We start from the raw sequence: 19,281 nt of genomic DNA on the forward strand, positions 1-19,281 counted from the left end.
GCATATTTATAAAAAGGACACGCTGCAAGGCTAGTGACACTATTTTCTAGCTCAGCCAAGCTCTCCAGAAATTACTGAACCACATCAGTCTATACAAAGGTGGTAAAGCCCTAACAATGTCCAGGTAACAGATCTAATACCAGTTGAGTGGATGATCTCTTCCATATTCAAGTACTAGCGTGTTGCCTGATAACTTGGTCCATGAATACATTAGAATGGAGACAACAGAAATGAGTCTAGGACTAAGGTTGTGGTCTCTCTTCTGAGACCATTTCTATAAAATCTCCAAAGGCTAAACGGAAATCCCATTGATTGTATTGGCCCAACAATGGCTATAAATCAATAATTCTTTTTTTTTTTTTTTTGAGATGTAGTCTCACTCTGTCGCCCAGGTTGGACTGCAGTGGCGCAATCTCGGCTCACTGCAAGCTCCGCTTCCCAGGTTCCGCCATTCTCCTGCCTCAGCCTCCCGAGTAGCTGGGACTACAAGGCGCCCGCCACCACGCTCGGCTAATTTTTTTGTATTTTTAGTAGAGATGGGGTTTCACCGTGTTAGCCAGGATGGTCTCAATCTCCTGACCTCGTGATCCGCCTGCCTCGGCCTCCCAAAGTGCTGGGATTACAGGCGTGAGCCACCAGGCCTGGCCTATGAATCAATAATTCTTAACCTGTGGTTCATTATCAATGCAGACAGATAAAATCTTAACTATTTTTGCATTTCTCAGGGCTAGCTTTCTAACAGTCTTGTTTAACTTAATTGCAGACAGCATGAGGCCAGGGAAAAGGTGAACAATATTTCTAGCCTTATCTGGCATCTAGCTATATTCATAGTTTAAAGGTAGTCCTCAAAGAAAGAAGAGGCAGGGTAAAAGAGCTAATATTTGAGTACCTACTTTCAACATATATGTCACGTGCTGTGCTAACAGTCCCTCTTTTTTATTTTTCAATCTTATTTAATACTCATACCCACATAAAATACTGGTGCTCCCAGCAGTCAAATATCTTTTTCAGAACTCACAGCTGGTAAATAACAGCTAACATTCAGACAGAGGTCTGTTCACACTACATTCCCTTGGGAACAGAAAGGCTCCAGGGAACTGCAGGGTCCTGGGTATCTTTGTGACGACATTCCTCCAGGGCTAGAAGAGCTGAGGGAACTGATGACAGGGTGAGAAAGGCAAGCAGACTTCCTCAAATATACCATGGAAATGGCCCTTTTGCCCTTCCTAACAATGTTCTCTTGGGGATATGCTTAGTAGAGAAGGAAGATGATGTATTGAGTTATTGAATTTGCACTGATCCACATTGAAAACAAAATTCTATTTATGATAACAAAACTTCCCTGTTGTAAGTTGCACTTAAATATTGTGAGCTTAAATATTTCAAAATAATGATCTCCATTGAGTATAGCTATGTGTGTGGCTATTAAAAAGCAGACCTCCTCTTTTCTATCCCTTGAATGAAACTATTTTTTTTTTTTTTTTTTTAATCTGAAGTGGATTCAAGGACTAACGCTTTTTTTTTTTTTTTTTTTTTTAGACACAGTCTTGCTCTGTCGACCAGGCTGGAGTGCAGTAGCGCGATCTCAGCTCACTGCAACCTCTGCCTCCTGGGTTCAAGTAATTCTCCTGCCTCAGCCTCCCGAGTAGCTGGGATTATAGGTGGGCACCACCATGCCCAGCTAATGTTTGTATTTTTAGTAAGGACAAGGTTTCACCCTGTTGGCCAGGCTGGTCTCAAACTCCTGACCTCAAGTGATCCACCTGCCTCGCCCTCTCAAACTGCTGGGATTATAGGTGTGAGCCACCGTGCCTGGCCTAACAATTTGGTTTTAAGAACTGAAGACTTGTAGTGCTGTAAGCAACGCAAAATTATCTTAATGGACATAGAAGGCTTGTTTGTTTCAAAGTTTTTCATAAAAATATTTCTTACCCTATTCAGCTAATCTTTTGAGAGGACACAGAGGAAACAAGAAAATCTCAGACAGAGATCTTAGGTGCAGTGGCTCACACCTGTAATCCCAGAACTTTGGGAGGCCAAGCCGGGAGGATCAGCTGAGCCCAGGAGTTCAAGACCAGACTGGGCAACATAGTGAGACCCCATCTCTACTAAAAGAAAAGAAAAGAAAAGAAAATTGCAGCCAGAGAAAGCATTTGGTGGTATGCTCCATATTGCAACATGGAAAAATGCACTGGTTCTAAAAGCAGTTGTTAATATTTGAAATCAATCCTAGCTACTATAGATCTGCTCATGAGAGCAAGTTTAAATAAATAGGTTGACATCTTTGTGCAGTCATTTAGAGCAAGTTCTACATATTCAGCAAGATCAAAACTATATTTTGCAGAAATTGAGAGTGTATTTATTAGTATTTATCTGTCTTGCTAGAGAGCCAAAGGAACAGTATTCAGAGTGAATGATGACAAAAAGTTTGTTTTACATGGAGGGTAGCATTATTGCAGTCATCTTGAGTTTCTCACTTAATCATTTCCCTCCAATTCTCCAAAGAGAGCCTCTATTCTCCTTTTTTCCTTGCCTACTACTATAATCATTCCAATCATCTCATTCATGTATTTACTGCACAAACATGTATTGAGGTACTGTGTATCAGGTACAAATATTGGGGATTCCACAGCTGTACCACTCAGAATGTGGCCCACAGACTGGTCCTGGTCTGTGAATCCATTTGCTACCAGCCTGTGACATGTGTTTAAAAATTTTAATAACAATACAGCAGAATAATTTATTTGTTGATTTCAATAAAAATTTAAAAAACTTTTATGTCATTTTTCTTTAAAAACTTTTTTTTTTCTTTTTTTTTTTTTAGAGACAGGGTCTCACTCTGTTGCCCAGGCTGGGGTGTAGTGGTATGATTACAGCTCACTGTAACCCCAAACTTTTGGGTTCAAGTGATCTTCCTGCTTCAGCCTCCTGAGTAGCTGGGACTACAGGCATGTGCCACCATGCCTGGATAATTTTTAATTTTTGTTGTTGTTGTTGAGACAGAGTCTATGTTGTTCAGGCCGGTCTTGAATTCCTGGGCTCAAGTGACCCTCCCACTTTGGCCTCCCAAAGTGCTGGGATTACAAGCTTGAGCCACCAGGCCTGGCTTTATGTTATTTTTCTAATAATTAATCTCACTGTATTTTACAAAAATATTGGTCTATGAAGGATTAGAAGTAAAATCCCGATTCTTTTGCCAGCCATAGTTTAAGCAGCATTGTTCTAGGAAACAGGAAGAATAAGATAAGACTTTTGCTCTTGACAAGGTCTTAGTCTAGTCTTGTGTGAGTGTTCAATAAAAAATCTTGCCAGATGTAGTGGCTCAAGCTTGTAATCCCAGCACTTTGGGAGGCCAAGGTAGGAGGATCACTTGAACCCAGGAGTTTGATACCAGCTTGGGCAATATAGTGAGACTGTGTCTCAACAACAACAACAAAAAATTAGCTACATGTGGTGGTGTGTGCCTTTAATCCCAGCTACTTGGGAGGCTGAGGGCAAGATTGCACCACTGCACTAAAGCCTGGGCAACAGAGTGAGACCCTGTCTCCAAAAACAACAAAAACTCCTTCCATCCTCACACACATTTCTGAGGAACACAGAAAGTTTAGGCTTTGTAAATAGTTCTGGGGAATATTAATTTTTTTCTAATGAGCTATTAATAGGTTAAAAGGACAACAGAGAAGGGTGAGATAAGAAAGGCTGTCAACAGAAAGGATAGTTTGATAAAGAACAGGAAATCAACAGGCAACCAGGAGGCCAGCATGTGTAACAAATTGCTATATGCCTCAGGTGAAGAAGTCAAGATGGCAAATCAAGGCTTACTGGAGGAAGACACTGAGTCCAGTCTCTGCCATACATTCCATTCTCCAAAGTGTTGTTTGTTACAGCATCACCTCCTATCCTGGCCACTTGTTTATACCTGTGTCACAGTACTTATCGGAGAGTACCATGAATATATTAGTTTGCAAGTCAAATTCTACTGACACTATATTATTTATCTTTCTCTTCTCAGTGCTCAGCATGTAACTGACACTCAAATATGTGTTGAATCACACTAAGCAATAGAGGGAGAGTTCATTAGAATTCTCTTCAGGCTGAGCAACCACAAGAGATGCTTTTAGGGTCCAGTAGACTGTAAAAAGGGCAATTCAGGCTGGGTGCAGTGGCACATGCCTGTAATACCAACACTTTGGGAGGCCAAAGCAGGAAGACTGCTTGAGCCCAGGAATCCAAGACCAGCCTGGGCAACACAGTGAGATTCCATCTCTACCGAAGGGGAAAAAAAAAAAAAAAGACAAATTAGCCATACAGTGGTGCGTGCCTGTAGTCCCAGCTACTCAGAAAGCTGAGGCGGGAGGACTGCTTGAGCCCAGGATTTCAAGGCTGCAATGAGCCAGGATCTTACCACTGCACTTCAGCCTGGGTGGCAAAGCAAGATCCTATCTCAAAAAAAATAAAAAATAAAAAAGTGGGAGGGGGGCAACTTAAACCTGGAACTCAGAAAGAAAAAAAAAGCAAAAACCAACCCACCAACCAACCAAAAAACCTCCACTCTCCCTAAGGACAACACCTAAGTCAGTCAGCTGAATTGCAAGTAACAATATATAAGAATTTAAAAGCCCATTCTGCATTAAGTTTGAATTCATGACTTGACAGAGTACTCATAAATTATATATGGATATGTGGCTCTGAGTAATTTCAAGGTAAGTATATTTTTCAGGCAAAATGGCTGACTAAGCATATAATGATATATGCTAATGTCTACTATGGCAGACCAGAGCACTATGAGGCAAAGCTTCAAAACCAAGGTCACAGGCATAAAGAAAAACCTCTCCCTTCTCATTACTTTGGGGTGGAAGCAGCTGCAATGACTAGCAGTAAACAAAGGGAGTTTCTATTTGGTGGTATCCTGAGCATTTTCATTACAGGGCTGTCTGCCTTTACTCTGTTTTCATAGTTTTTGGTTGTGGCTTTTTTCTTCCTGTTCTCTATCTTTTCACACTTTGCCTTTATGATCTCTCCCCTCTCAAACTCTCTCCTCCTTGTTTCCTTTCTGAACTCATTTCCTTCTCTTACTCTCACTTTCTTCATTAATTCTTAAATACCACTTATGTCAGAGCCCTCTTATGCTTCTGCCTTAGTGTTGGTTATACAGAGCATTCTGCCTTTAGTTCCTTCTTAAGGACCAATTCTAATTCACGGTCATTTAAATGCATTTCTCCACCCAATAATTTCCCAGTGATTTTCCCATTTATGGGGGATAAGATGAGAAAATATAAATGGATCTCTGAGAACCCAGGTTTCAGTATCCTTGAAACATAATATGCAGCATTGTAATCAGTGGTGATATCCCCGTGAAATAATACTCTTGTGCTGGCAAAGTTACTATGCTTGGAAAGTATACAATCAAAATTCAAACTGGCCTGGGAAACAGTGGAGGCAAGTAATTTAGTAATGAGAAAAAGATCAGTATTTGAAACATAACACAGTCTTCTCCCTAGCAAAGTCAAACAATAACACAAACCTTTCTTTTTTCTAGTCAGCCCATTATCCTACTGACATGTACAGTTATGTGCCTGGAACTGGTCAGAAACAAGCTAGAAGAGACATATCCAAAGAGATTCTTAGAGGCTCCCTTTGCACTTTTATTTGCTTCCCAGCACCTCCTGACTGAAGAAGAAATAATACAAGGCCTTTTCCCAAGGGCATGTTCCCAAAAGGGCCACTGTTTCTTTCAGGTTATTTGGAGGCACAGGGATATTGCCTTGAATCCTGTCAAAATCTACATTCAGAGATTCCTGAATTTCACCCAGTTTTTTAAAAATGCTATAGTATTGGGAAGAAACTCAACTCCTTCAAATTATAACTCTTAAAAAAATAAAAGCTGGCGGGGCATGGTGGCTCATGCCTATTATCCCAGTACTTTGGAAGGCTGAGAAGGGTGGATCATCTGAGGTCAGGGGGAGTTTGAGACCAGTCTGGCCAACTGAAACCCTGTCTCTACTAAAAATACAAAAATCAGTTGGGCATGGTAGCGCATGCCTGTAATCCCAGCTACTCAGGAGGCTGAGGCTACTCGGGATGGCTGGAATCCGGGAGGCAGAGGTTGCAGGGAGCTGAGATCACGCCACTGCACTCCAGCCTGGGCGACAGAGCGAGACTCCGTCTCAAAAAAAAAAAAAAAAAAAAAAAAAGCAAAGTCAAAGATGATTCTGGTTTTTCAGTGTCATCTGGGGGTTTCTTCTGTTGTCACTCCAAGAGCCACAATTAATTCCCAGAAATGTGAAAAAAGGCTCACAGGTATCTAAGCTGAAGTAAAAAACAATCACTAAGGCTCTGACTTTTCTGATATCCTACTTTAAAGCAAAGGTAAATAATGATTGTAATAATGTAATAGCAAGCATAGTGCATTTGAAGAGCTATGGTTTTTAAATTGAGTTGGCATGTATTATTTCGTTCAAATTTCATAACATCTCCATCAAACAGCATGCATTATCCTTGTTTTTTTTTTTGAGACAGAGTCTCCGTTGCCCAGGCTGGAGTGCAGTGGTGCGATCTTGGCTCACTGCAAGCTCTGCCTCCCAGGTTCATGCCCTTCTCTTGCCTCAGCTTCCTGAGTAGCTGGGACTACAGGCGCCCGCCACCATGCCTGGCTAATTTTTTGTGTTTTTAGCACAGACAGGGTTTCACCGAGTTAGCCAGGATGGTCTCAATCTCCTGACCTTGTGATCTGCCCGCCTTGGCCTCCCAAAGTGCTGGGATTACGGTGTGAGCCACCGCACCCAACCACTTTATTCTTGTTTTACAGATGTTAAGTGACTTGTACAAAGTCAGCTTAAATAAGTGATTTCCATTATTTAATGAATTCTATCTACCCACTCAAGCTGCTCCCCTAATATCTGCTTTCTTAGGTCACCAGATTTCTTGAAAGAGTAATCTATTATTTCTGACTTTATTTCCTCATGTATTCATTTTCTAATCTTGAAAGATTATACTTTGTTTCTTTAACTATTCTTTTTTTTTTTTTTTCCAGACAAGTTCTTGTTCTGTGGCCCAGAGTGGAGTGCAGTAGCCAGTGGCACAATCTTGGCTCACTGCAACCTCTGCCTCCTGGGCTCAAGTGATACTCCTACCTCAGCCTCCCGAGTAGCTGGGACTACAGGCACACGCTACCATGCCTGGCTAATTTTTGTATTTTTGGTAGAGGCAGGGTTTCACCATGTTCCCAGGCTGGTCTCAAACTCCTGAGCTCAAGGGATCCATACACCTTAGCCTCCCAAAGTGTTGGGATTACAGGTGTGAGCCACTGTATCTGCCACTATCTATTATTCTTAAAAAGATCACAATGACCTATAAGGTATCATGGGACTCTCAGCTGATTCTTAAATATCATTAATGAATAAAATTTCAAAGAATTCCAAGAATTTGTTTGGTCCTCATCCTTCCTCATTCCTGACTCCAACTCACTCTTGAAACACTTTCCTTCCTCTGTTACTCCCTACTATCATAAAGATTAAACTGGGTAACACCTCATCTTTTAAGATCCTATTCAAGTGATAATCCTTTTGTTGTTGTTGTTGTTGAGATGGAGTCTCCCTCTGTCGTACATGCTGGAGTGCGGTGGCGTGATCTCGGCTCACTGCAACCTCCACCCAGGTTCAGGCGATTCTCCTGCCTCAGCCTCTTGAGTAGCTGGGATTACAAGCATGCACCACCACGCCCAGCTAATTTTTGTATTTTTAGTAGAGACAGGGTTTCACCATGTTGAAACCATGGGCCAGGCTGGTCTCCAACTCCTGACTTCAAGTGATCCACCCGCCTCAGCCTCCCAAAGTTCTGGGATTACGGGCGTGAGCCACCGTGCCCGACCTCAAGTGATAATTCTTGAAGTCTTCCACAACACCCCTAGTAGGAGTCACCCTTTCTCTGAGTTTCCACAGTACTTGATACTACTAGGCATGTAACACATTGCATTCTGATTGTTATGGTCTCTTTCTCTCTCCCTTATATAATACAAGTTATTTGGTCATGGAAACTGGTTTATCATTTTCTTTTTTTTGAGCGGGAGTTTCGCTCTTGTTGCCCAGGCTGGAGTGCAATGGCACGATCCCACCTCACTGCAACCTCCGCCTCCTGGGTTTAAGCGATTCTCCTGTCTCAGCCTCCCGAGTAGCTGGGATTACAGGCACACGCTACCACGCCCGGCTCATTTTTGTATTTTTAGTGGTGACGGGGTTTCATCATACTGGTCAGGCTGGTCTCGAACTCCTGACCTCATGTGATCCACCTGCCTTGGCCTCCCAAAATGTTGGGATTACAGGCGTGAGCCACCGTGCCTGGCCTGCTTTATCATTTTCTTTCTCTTTGGTTTAGCAGATGATATGCCATGTACAGATTCTGCTAACAAATGTCTGAATGGCCAGTGAGTGGCAGCACTATGACCAGAACGCAGCTTTTCTGGTTCCTTTGTCTTTGCTCCTTAGGCAGAAGATGGCTCAAAAGCAATTAAGGCTTACAGTTACATTTCTCACTTCCTATTTCATGAAAATGCTGAATCTCAGATTTAGTCCCTTTTTCTTAATCTTTAGCAGTGACCTGGTGAAAACCATACTTTTCACACAGAGTAGTCACCTAGGTAGCAGTGCCACACATGGCATAATTATGACTATCCTACAATTTGCTCTCTCTCTCTCACACACACACACAGATATGTATATATATATACACACACACAGATATACATATACACACACGCACACAGACACACACACACAAACACACACACAAACACACAGTTTCTAGAGATGGGGTCTTGCTCTGCTGCCCAGGCTGGAATGAAGAGGCACAATCATAGCTCACTGTAGCCTCGAATTCCTGAGCTCAAGTGATCCTCCTGCCTCAGCCTCCTGAATCGCTGAGACCACAGATGGGACCACATTTTTTAACAGAGAATCACAGAAAAGGAAATAGTCTGTTAGATTCTTATCTCAATCCATAAATACTTAAGGGGCCTTTGAAACAAACTCTAAATGCATAATAACACTCTGTAACAGGAACCCTCGAGTTGGTTCTATAAGCTACCCACAATATACTTTCACCTGATACTTTTCATAGACGTTTAAGGAAAAGGTTTCAAAATGAAACTGAAATAAGCTGGTCACAAGGTAGCCTTGTGTATTCTGAACAAAGCCAGGACATGTTTGTTTATCCATGCTAGTATCCAAGACTTTTTCACTTTTTTTTCCCTATTAACGAGATTATCTGAATTGCTCATCTGAAAACAACTTCGTTGTGGGATAAATTTTGTGTTACTTTATTGGACAAAACTATATGGACACAATCTTGTGCTTATCAGACTTGAGTAACAACCTCCTATGTTTGATCATCACTGAAGTTGCTAATCAGACCCCTATGAGTAGCCATCTCTTGACTACAGAGGACAATGTTTAAGACGACTGTGCTTAAGATGAAAAAAATATGAAAACAAGAATATATCCACCTGCTGCTTAAGTATTTTCTGGAAAATGTCTTTTTTTCCTCTGGTAACTCTAATTGTTAAAAAATTCATTATCCTGGGCTAAACCCTGGCCCCTGTATCTGGTGAATTGAGGGAAAAAAAAGAATATAGGCGATATGACCACATTAGAAGAGGATAATTTTCAAGTGAAAAATAAATCTGGCTGTGACTTAAACACTGAGAAAAGGGCTGGGCATGGTGGCTCATGTCTGTTAATTCCAGCACTTTGGGAGGCCAAGGCAGTCAGATCACTTGAGCCCAAGAGTTCAAGACCAGCCTGGGCAACATGGCAAAATCTGGTCTCTAAAAAAATAACAAAAATTGGCCGGGTATGGTGGCTCACACCTGTAATCCCAGCACTTTGGGAAGCTGAGGTGAATGGATCACCTGAGGTCAGGAGTTTGAGACGGGTCTGGTCAACGTGGTGAAACCCTGTCTCTACTAAAAATACAAAAATTAGCTGGGTGTGGTGGCAGGCGCCTGTAATCCCAGCTGCTTGGGAGGCTGAGGCAGGAGAATTGCTTGAATCTGGGAGGCAGAGGTTGCAGTGAGTTGAGATCGCGCCATTGCACTCCAGCCTGGGTGACAAGAGTGAGACTTCATTTCAAAAAAAAAAAAAAACCCACAAAAATTAGCCAAGCATGATGGTGTGCACCTGTAGTCCCAGTTACCTGAGAGGCTGAGGTGGGAGGATCACTTGAGCCTGGGAGGTTAAGGCTGCAGTGAGCTGAGAAATTTTTTTTTTTTTTTTTTTGAGCAACCTCTGCCTCCCGGGTTCAAGCGATTCTTGTGCCTCAGCCTCCCAAATAGCTTCTGTGGGGTTTGCCGTGTTGGCCAGGCTGGTCTCAAACTCCTGACCTCAAGTGATCTGCCCACCTAGGCCTCCCAAAGTGCTGGGATTACAGGCGTGAGCCACCTTGCTCAGCCAAGCTGAGAAAAATTTAAAACTCAAAATTAATAATACAACAACAAAAGAATAAATTCTCCAGAGAGGCATCATGGTATACTGTAGAAAACATGGACTTTTAAAAAGACAAAACAAGGCTTAAATTAAGGTTCTGCCTTCGTCTAAGTGACTGCCTCGTCGATCCTCAATTCCTTAATCTATAAAGTGAGGCTAACAATGAATAGGGTTGTTGTGATAATGCAGTAATATATCAAAGTTCTTTAAAAACTGAAAAGCAGTATAGAATTATGAGATATTACTAGACCATGCTCTTTCTTCTTGTGGCTATATTTACAGTGCTAATTTATATTACAGCTATTTATGTTTCATTCTCTAAATGTTATCTAAATTCAGAGGCAATAATTGCTCTCCTTGACTCTGAATCAGTTGTATCCACAATGCACTAAACCAAACACTTCAATACTGAGTGTCTCAGAGTTGTGTCAAAAACAAAAAGGAAACAATCAGGTCACAAAAAAACTTTTTGTCGATTTTAGGTGTAGAACATATATCAATATAAACATTTGCCAAAAAAAGTACTTGTTAAGTAAGAGAGGCTGTCACCAAATCAAAGAATTGTAGTGCTGGAAAAGGATTTGAGTATTTCTGTAGATCATCTACTGTAATACACATTTGATACATACAAAATTTCCCTCTGCAACACTCTTGACAGACAGGCATCTATCTGCTGCTTAAAACACTTTCTGGAAAATGTCTTTTTTCAGGTAATTCTACTAATTGTTAGAAACTGGCCTAAACTCTGTCACCTGTAATTTCTACCCCGCAAATCTTGTACTTCCTCTGAGAGCTACACAGCAACATTTAATTCTTCCCTTTAGAACAGTTTTTTTTTTTTTTTTTAACTTTAGAACAGAACACTCATATCTCTTGTCCAACTCTTTTCATCTTTAGGTTAAACTCCCTTCAGTTCCCCCATTATTGAATGTATGCCATGTTTCAAGTGGCCCACCTTTACACCAGCTCCACTTTCCCCTGCCTCCCTTTGTGGTAGACTAAACAAGCTTTCATGTGTCCTACGGTGAGACCATCGCCTTCTTTGCCATAAACAGTAAGCTTTAGTCCAATCCATTGAAATCTTTGTGGATATTGGACTGTAAGAAATATATTTGCTTTTCTTCCCAGCTCCAAAATTATAAGCAGGTCAAAAGCAAAAAAGAATGCTGCTCTCAGAACTTTGACAATTTGAGTTTTACGCATTCAAGCAATTATTAGAATAGTCAGGCTGCTGGAGAAGATGGCCTTTAAAATTCCTTCCTATGATGCTAGGCTTTAGCTCAGGAATAGAGAGGGATAGGTCTATAAGTCAAATCCTCTCATAACACGAGGATTTGTGGATGCAGAATGCTGACAAGTGAGGCCTGGGAGGCAAAACTGAGGTCAACCCTAGTAAGAACCTAGAGCTTCCAAGCCTCAGAACCATTGCTAGTCCTTTATCAAATGTAGTGGTGATACAACTGGAATTCTCCATGACAGTTTTACCGTGTTCTGTCCCATTTCTCCAGAAGTTACTGTAATGTTTCATTATAAACCATATACACAACCCTGGGAAGAAACTTAGAAGGTCAGTAGAAGACTATAAATATCTAATTATACGCTAAATTCCTTCCAAAAAGCAAAAGCAGGAATGCCTGTTTAAGAATCCTAAGTAAGGCCGGGTGTGGTGGCTCACATCTGTAATCCTAGCACTTTGGGAAGCCAAGGTGGGCAAATCACTTGAGCCCAGAAGTTCAAGACCAGCCTGGGCAACATAGTGAAACCGTTTCTCTACAAAGAAAAAATACGAAAATTAGCTGGGTATAGTGGTGCACACCTGTGCACCCAGACACTCAGGAGGGTGAGGCAGAGGATCACCTGAGCCTGGGAGGTCAAGGCTGCAGTAAGCTATGATAGCACCGGCCTGGATGACAATGAGACCCTGTCGCAGAAAAAAAAAAAAAGAATCCTAAGATAATCAATAGGACATTATATTCATTTAATCCATTCAGGATAACAATACAAACTCTCAAGAGTCCATGCGTGAGGAAACAAGCTACCAATCACAATCTACATGAAATTGGGCTTAATGAGTGGTATGTCTGGTTGCTTTCCAAGACTTTGGGTTGTCAGACAAAACCTATATTATGGGAAATAATAAACCTCAAATTCATTTTTAACATTTGGCCAAGGCAACTGTACCAGGGAATACTGACTTTCAAGAGAAGTTCTACAGTTGACTTTTCTTAATATGTCTACTATTCTTATTCTTTATTCTAAGTGAGTAAATAGAAGATGTAAAGCCAACTGTTTTTTGATTGGAAGCAAAGTCAAGGATTAAGGTACTATGAGAAAGAAGATACAGGGATTCCAGGACCAAACTATGGGAGAAGAAATGTAAGAACACAAGTGAAAGATGCTTTCAGAAACCTTCTGAGCCCAAACTCTTTTTGCTAACCTGCCATAAATTAGAATGAGATTCATTTTCTAGACAAGATAAACATGAGGTATATATCAATGCTTATTGAATCATTTATTCAGAGGCAAAATGGAAATATGATAGTTTTTCAGTAAGAAAATATAACTAGAATGACTAGAATGACTAGATATAACTTATATCTCAGAGAAATAAGTAGCTTTACAATCATATTAACACTATTGTCATCATTATTATTATTATTATTATTGAGATGGAGTCTCACTCTGTTGCCCAGGCTGGAGTGCACTGGCGTGATCTCGGCTCACTGCAACCTCCACCTCCTGGGTTCAAGCGATTCTCCTGCCTCAGCCTCCTGAGTAGCTGGGATTACAGGTGCACACCACTACGCCTGACTAATTTTGTATTTTTAGTAGAGACGGGATTTCACCATGTTGGCCAGGCTGGTCTTGAATGCCCAAACTCAGGTGATCCACCCACCTCGGCCTCCCAAAGAGCTGGGATTACAGGCATGAGCCACTATACCTGGCCTGTCATTATTATTAGTAATTATTAATAAAATGAATGGCAGCAGATATTACTATATGCCAGGCACTGAACCAAACATCTTTTATGCAGTTTCATTTAATTCTCAAAACAACCCTCTGATAATATGAGATACAGATGCTGAGGCTCAGAGTCTGAGTGTTCTGTTGAGAGTCACAATAGCAGAGGCAGTAAGTCTAAACCTTGGAAGTGAGCCCATACTCTCAACCACTGTGCTATATACTCTACTGCAGTTATGTGTAAACATTTGATAGATACCAATTACTTTCTATAGACACTACACACACACACATAAACCAAATGAGAGTGCCCCTTTCCCTCAATGTTGTGAACACTGAATGTTATCTTTTTTTTTTGAGACTGAGTCTCTCTCTGTCACCCAGGCTGGAGTGCAGTGGTGCAATCTCAGCTCATTGCAACCTTGGCCTCCCAGGTTCAAGTGATTCTTCTGCCTCAGGCACCCTAATAATAGCTGGGATTACAGCTGTCCACACCATGCCCAGCTAATTTTTGTATTTTTAGTAGAGACGGGGTTTCACCATGTTGGCCAGGCTGGCCTCGAATCCCTGACCTCAAGTAATCCGCCCACCTTGGCCTCCCAAAGTGCTGGCATTACAGGCATGAGCCACTGTGCCTGGCATCTTTTTTTTTTTAAATACATTTCTATTTTTATTTTTTTGAGACAGAGTCTCACTCTGTAGCCCAGGCTGGAGTGCAGTGGTGTGATCTCAGCTCACTGCAACCTCTGCCTCCTGGGTTCAAGCAATTGTCCTGCCTCTGCCTCTTGAGCAGCTGGGATTACAGGCGTGTGCCACCAAGTTTGGCTAATTTTTTGTATTTTTAATAGAGAGGGAGTTTTGCTATGTTGGGCAGGCTGGTCTCAAACTCTTGGCCTCAAGTGATCTGCCCACCTTGGTCTCCCAAAGTGTTGGGATTACAGGCGTGAACCACTGTGCCTGGCCTAATTTTTAATTTTATTTTCGTACAGTGCCACTTTCAGGATATACATATATATTATCAATCTTTTAAATCTGTGTCAATTAATTGGGAAGAGATAGTCCATTATTATTATTGACAGGGTCTCACTCTGTTACCCTGGTTGGAATGCAGTGGGGCACAGTCTTGGCTCACTGCGACCTCCACCTCCCAGGCTCAGGTGATCCCCTCACCTCAGCCTCCCAGTAGCTGGGACCACAAGCATGCACCACCACACCTGGCTAATTTTTGTGCGTTTTTTTTTTTTGTTTTTTGTTTTTTGTAGAGGCGGGGTCTTGCCATGCTGCCTAGGCTGGTCTCAAACTTCTAGGCTCAAGCAATCCACCCACCTTGGGCTCCCAAAGTGCTGGGATTACAAGCATGAGCCCCTGCACCTGGAAGATAGTCTATTATTTTAACAAGGTTGAGCATGTCCTCATTTATTCATTGGTCATCTGCTTTTTCTTCTAGGAACTGCTTGTTCATATCCTTTGTCCACTTTGAGTTAAATGCTTATCCTATTGATTTGTAGGCAGCCATTTATATTCTGGATATTATAATATCTGAAGTATAAATGAATTAAATAAATATATGGAGACAATAAGCCAATATTAAAAAAAAGCTACATTACTACTCTGTATCTTATACCAAAGAAAATTCAGATGGATTAAAGATAATGAAATCATAAAAGCATAATTCATTCTTATGGAAGTCTGTCAGTTTCTTGTTAATTTAATAAAGTTATATTTTTATGTTGATGAAAAAGGTATTCAAATAGGCAAAACAGTAGATACAGACTATACTAGAAAGCTAGTATAAGAGTACTGTGACAAATGCTGGGTGCGGTGGCTCACGCCTGTAATCCCAGCACTCTGGGAGGCCTGAGGTCAGGAGTTCGAGACCAGCCTGGCCAACAAGGCGAAACCCCCTCTCTACTAAAAACACAAAAATTAGCCGGGCATGGTGGCAGGTGCCTGTAATCCCAGCTACTTGGGAGGCTGAGGCAGGAGAATCGCTTGAACTCCGGAGGTAGAGGTTGCAGTGAGTTGAGATCACGTCACTGCACTCCAGCCGGGGTGACAAGAGCAAGACTCCGTCTCAAAAAAAAAAAAAGAGTACTGTGACAAATCTGTCAGTGAAAGCAACTGAAAGTAACTATCTTTGGAAATCATAAACATGGTAAATCTATTATTAAGTAAGTTACAAAGTGATATTTACAATTCCATTTTTATAAAAAACACATTAAACATTAGCTACATTAGAAGGCTATATTAAATAATATTTACAAAGGTCACTCTAGGTGGCTGGAGTTTGTAATAGGAAAATTAAATAGAATTTTAAAAAATGCATTGCTTTTGAAGATATTCCTTCTAAACAGACATAAAGCTGGTTAAGCTTCTGGAAAGAAGGGACTGTAAGTTATTCATTTTTGTATCCTTCAAGTGTAGAGTGCCCTATACATAATAGTCACCCAACAGACCTTTGTTGAAGGAACGAAATGGGAAACGTGGGATTTACAAACATCAATCTCTATGTCAGCTGCTTAAAATAATCAAATCCAAAATATTTGCAGGAGAATCATATTGTTCCCCAAGTAACATTTCATTCATAACATTAATTTACAATTAGGAAATGTTATGCTTTTAACAAACAAGAAAGAAATGCAAGGTTCTTAATGTGTATGAGAGCCTTGCATTTCTTGAGAGGTAGTATAGCGCCACAGTCCAGTATAGCTCTTAACCACTATGCTATATTACCTTTTATGGATCTAGGGATCCAGGAAAATACAAATTGAAACAAGGTATCATGTGTTGTCCAAACTGGCAAAAATAAAAAAGATTGACCTAGTCAACGTGGAAAACTGAGTACTATCAACACTGTTGGGGGGAGGTCATAATGGTGCTCTTTTTGTAGTGATAAACTCTTCTCACAAAAACAGATACTCTGAAAGAGGTAGGGTGAGATGGGGTGAAGGTGATACAAGAATAAAATCTTATAAGATTTTGTTTTTGAAACAACTGATGGCAAATACAAAGCTTCTACTGAATTCACTCAGACCATGCCTAATTTATGCATACAGTATTCACTTTTATGCAGTATCTTTAAATTTTTTTTTTTTAGAGTTGGGGGTCTCGCTATGTTGGCCAGGTTGGTCTTGAACTCCTGGCCTTGAGCAATCCTCCCACCTAGGCCTCCCAAAGTGCTGGGATTACAGGTGTGAGTCACCATGCCCAGCCAAGTCCTCATGTTTCTATCTACTATGGGCATATGGGCAAGCTTCCATGTGAACAAAAGGGGCACATATTCATAGGGACCTTAAAAACACATATTATGTTAGTCACAGACCATTCTATTGTAAACTATACTAAATCATATTATAAAGCTATAATAATTCAATCAAATGTGTATAGGTACAAGAAGAGACAAATAGATCAATGAAACAGAAATAATCCAAAAATAAACCTATGTCTTATGAAAATTTAGTATATGACAAGGATGGCATTTCAAAACAGTGAGGAAAAGATGGACTAACTACTTAGTAAATAGTACTGGAACTATTGGCTATCCAAACAGCAGAAGTACTTAGATGTCTACCACATACCAAATGTGTAAATACGTTCCAGGTGGATTAAAGAGCTAAACATTGAAAAGAGAAGAAAAGATAGGATATTTAGTTAATCTTGGGATAAGGAAGATCTTTTTAAACAAGATACAAAATGCAAAAGCCAGATGGCAAATATTAATAAATTTGAGGCCAGGCACGGTGGCTCATGCCTGTAATCCCAGCACTTTGGGAGGCAGAGGCAGGCAGATCATGAGGTCAGGTGTTTGAGAACAGCTTGGCCAACATGGTGAAACCCCATCTCTATTAAAAATACAAAAATTAGCTGGGCATGGTGGCATGCACCTGTAATCCCAGCTACTCAGGAGGCTGAGGCAGGAGAATTGCTTGAACCTGGGAGGCGGAGGTTGCAGTGAGCCAAGATTGCGCCACTGCATTCCAACTTGGGCAACAGACCAAGACTCCGTCTCAAACAAATGAAATAAAATAAATTTGAAATGACAATTTAAAAATTCTGTTCAACAAAAAAGGAGACAATACATTGAAAGAAAATATTTGCAAAATACATAATAGGCAAAGGATTGATATTACAATATGTAAAGAACATCTACAAATAAGAAAAATAAACAATAGTAAAATGGGCAAAAACAAAATTAACAAACAATTTACAGAAGAAAAAGAAATGGCCAAATAGAAGAGATGTGCAACTTCTCTAATAATAACAAGAATAACACTGGCTAAAGCATAATGCTCACTGTGGATCAGGTGCTTTTCTAAATGCTTTAGATATCAACTCATTTACTCTTACAGCCCCATGAGATAGGTACTATTATTTTCCCCATTTTACAGATAAGAAAATTGAGGTGAGGTTAAAGCAGTTGCTCAGGGACACACAACTAGGAGCGCAGGGCTGGAATTCCAATGCAGGCAGTATAGAGACATAGTCCAGTATAGCTCTTAACCACTATGCTACATTACCTTTTCATGGATCTAGGGATCCAGAAGAATACCAATTAAAACAATGTATCATTTGTTATCCAAACTGGCAAATAAAAAAGCCTGACCTAGTCAACGTGGAAAACTGAGTACTATCAACACTGCTGGTGGGAGAACATAATGGTGCTCTTTTTGCAGTGATAAACTATTCTTACAGAAACAGATACTCCGAAAGAAAGTTCAGAAAATCTATTTACCCAATAAAAGGTGGACAATAGTCAGTTTCTTACTAAAACATTAATTTTACTTTTTCCTGAAGGTAGTAGCATATCTTAACATTCCTGCTTTTCTTTTCTCTCTTACTCCACAAATGCCCAATAAAGGCTACCAGAGGATGAGCACGCTACTGCTCTCATGCTAACTTTTTGATGTGGCTGCTTCCCTTGTGCTTCAGGATTTAATCAGCTCAGGTCAAGCTTTTCCCAAAAGCCTGTTTCTGGATGCACTAACATCACTGAACCGGTTGATTCGCTTTTCCTTCCAGTGGGCTGACACAGATTCTGCTTTCTGAAACTCTTTTCCGTATTTGTCTCTTATCCTCTTTCTCAACAGGTTCAAGAGCTAAGACTGAAGGTGAGAAGCTCAAACTTTTCTGCTTTGTTCAAAAGCCATTAAAAAGGCCTTTCTTCTTTTCAGCAATACGGTATTTCCAATCAGATGAAAACGTTGCTTCTGAAATCTCTCAATTCTCCACAGTTTCCGGTTTACTGTCTACAAAGCGTGTTAAGTAACAATATTATTACATTGTTAGATGTTAATAGTATAAATTATTTGAGGGAAAAATAAAATCCATGTCATAGCTTTTCCAGCACTTCAGTCATCCCTATATACCTATTTGATCCATTATGGAGAGAAACACAGAAGGGCACATGGAGCTATAAAAGAGGCTGCTACTAAACCAAAACATGAAAGTACTGAAAGTTTATCACGGATGGTAGTATGCAAAGGTGATACAGCCTTTAGTTTTTTTAAAAAGCATAGATCAATTTCCATTCGAAAAATCTCACTTGTACATCCAAAACTTCCTTTTTGCACTGTGGTCTAAAATGTATTACCAACTTGGTTTCTGATTATAGCAAAGCAATTAAATTTGCAAGCGTGACATGGACATTGTGAAAACGCAACAGAATACCAAGAAAACAGTGCTTTACTAAACCTCCAAGGGAGGAGCCCTAAAGTGGTGACTACCTTTTCACTGAGGGAGCAATTTAAGAACGTTCGTACTATAGATTACAGACAGGATGCATGAAGAGATTAAAGTCGGCAGGAGAATGGAAAATTTGAATATCCAAGTTTGCATTTTTTCA

At 40.5% G+C, this 19,281-nt stretch overlaps 1 protein-coding gene across 4 annotated transcripts in view; it reads right to left on the bottom strand.

Annotated features, from left to right (window-relative positions):
• PDE6D (phosphodiesterase 6D) overlaps positions 1-19,281 on the bottom strand; it is a 53,872-nt gene that overhangs the window by 28,400 nt on the left and 6,191 nt on the right. The window lies entirely within an intron of this gene.

The sequence above is a fragment of the Pan troglodytes genome, chromosome 13, assembly GCF_028858775.2.
Source record: "Pan troglodytes isolate AG18354 chromosome 13, NHGRI_mPanTro3-v2.0_pri, whole genome shotgun sequence".
NCBI classification, from domain to species: Eukaryota; Metazoa; Chordata; class Mammalia; order Primates; family Hominidae; genus Pan; species Pan troglodytes.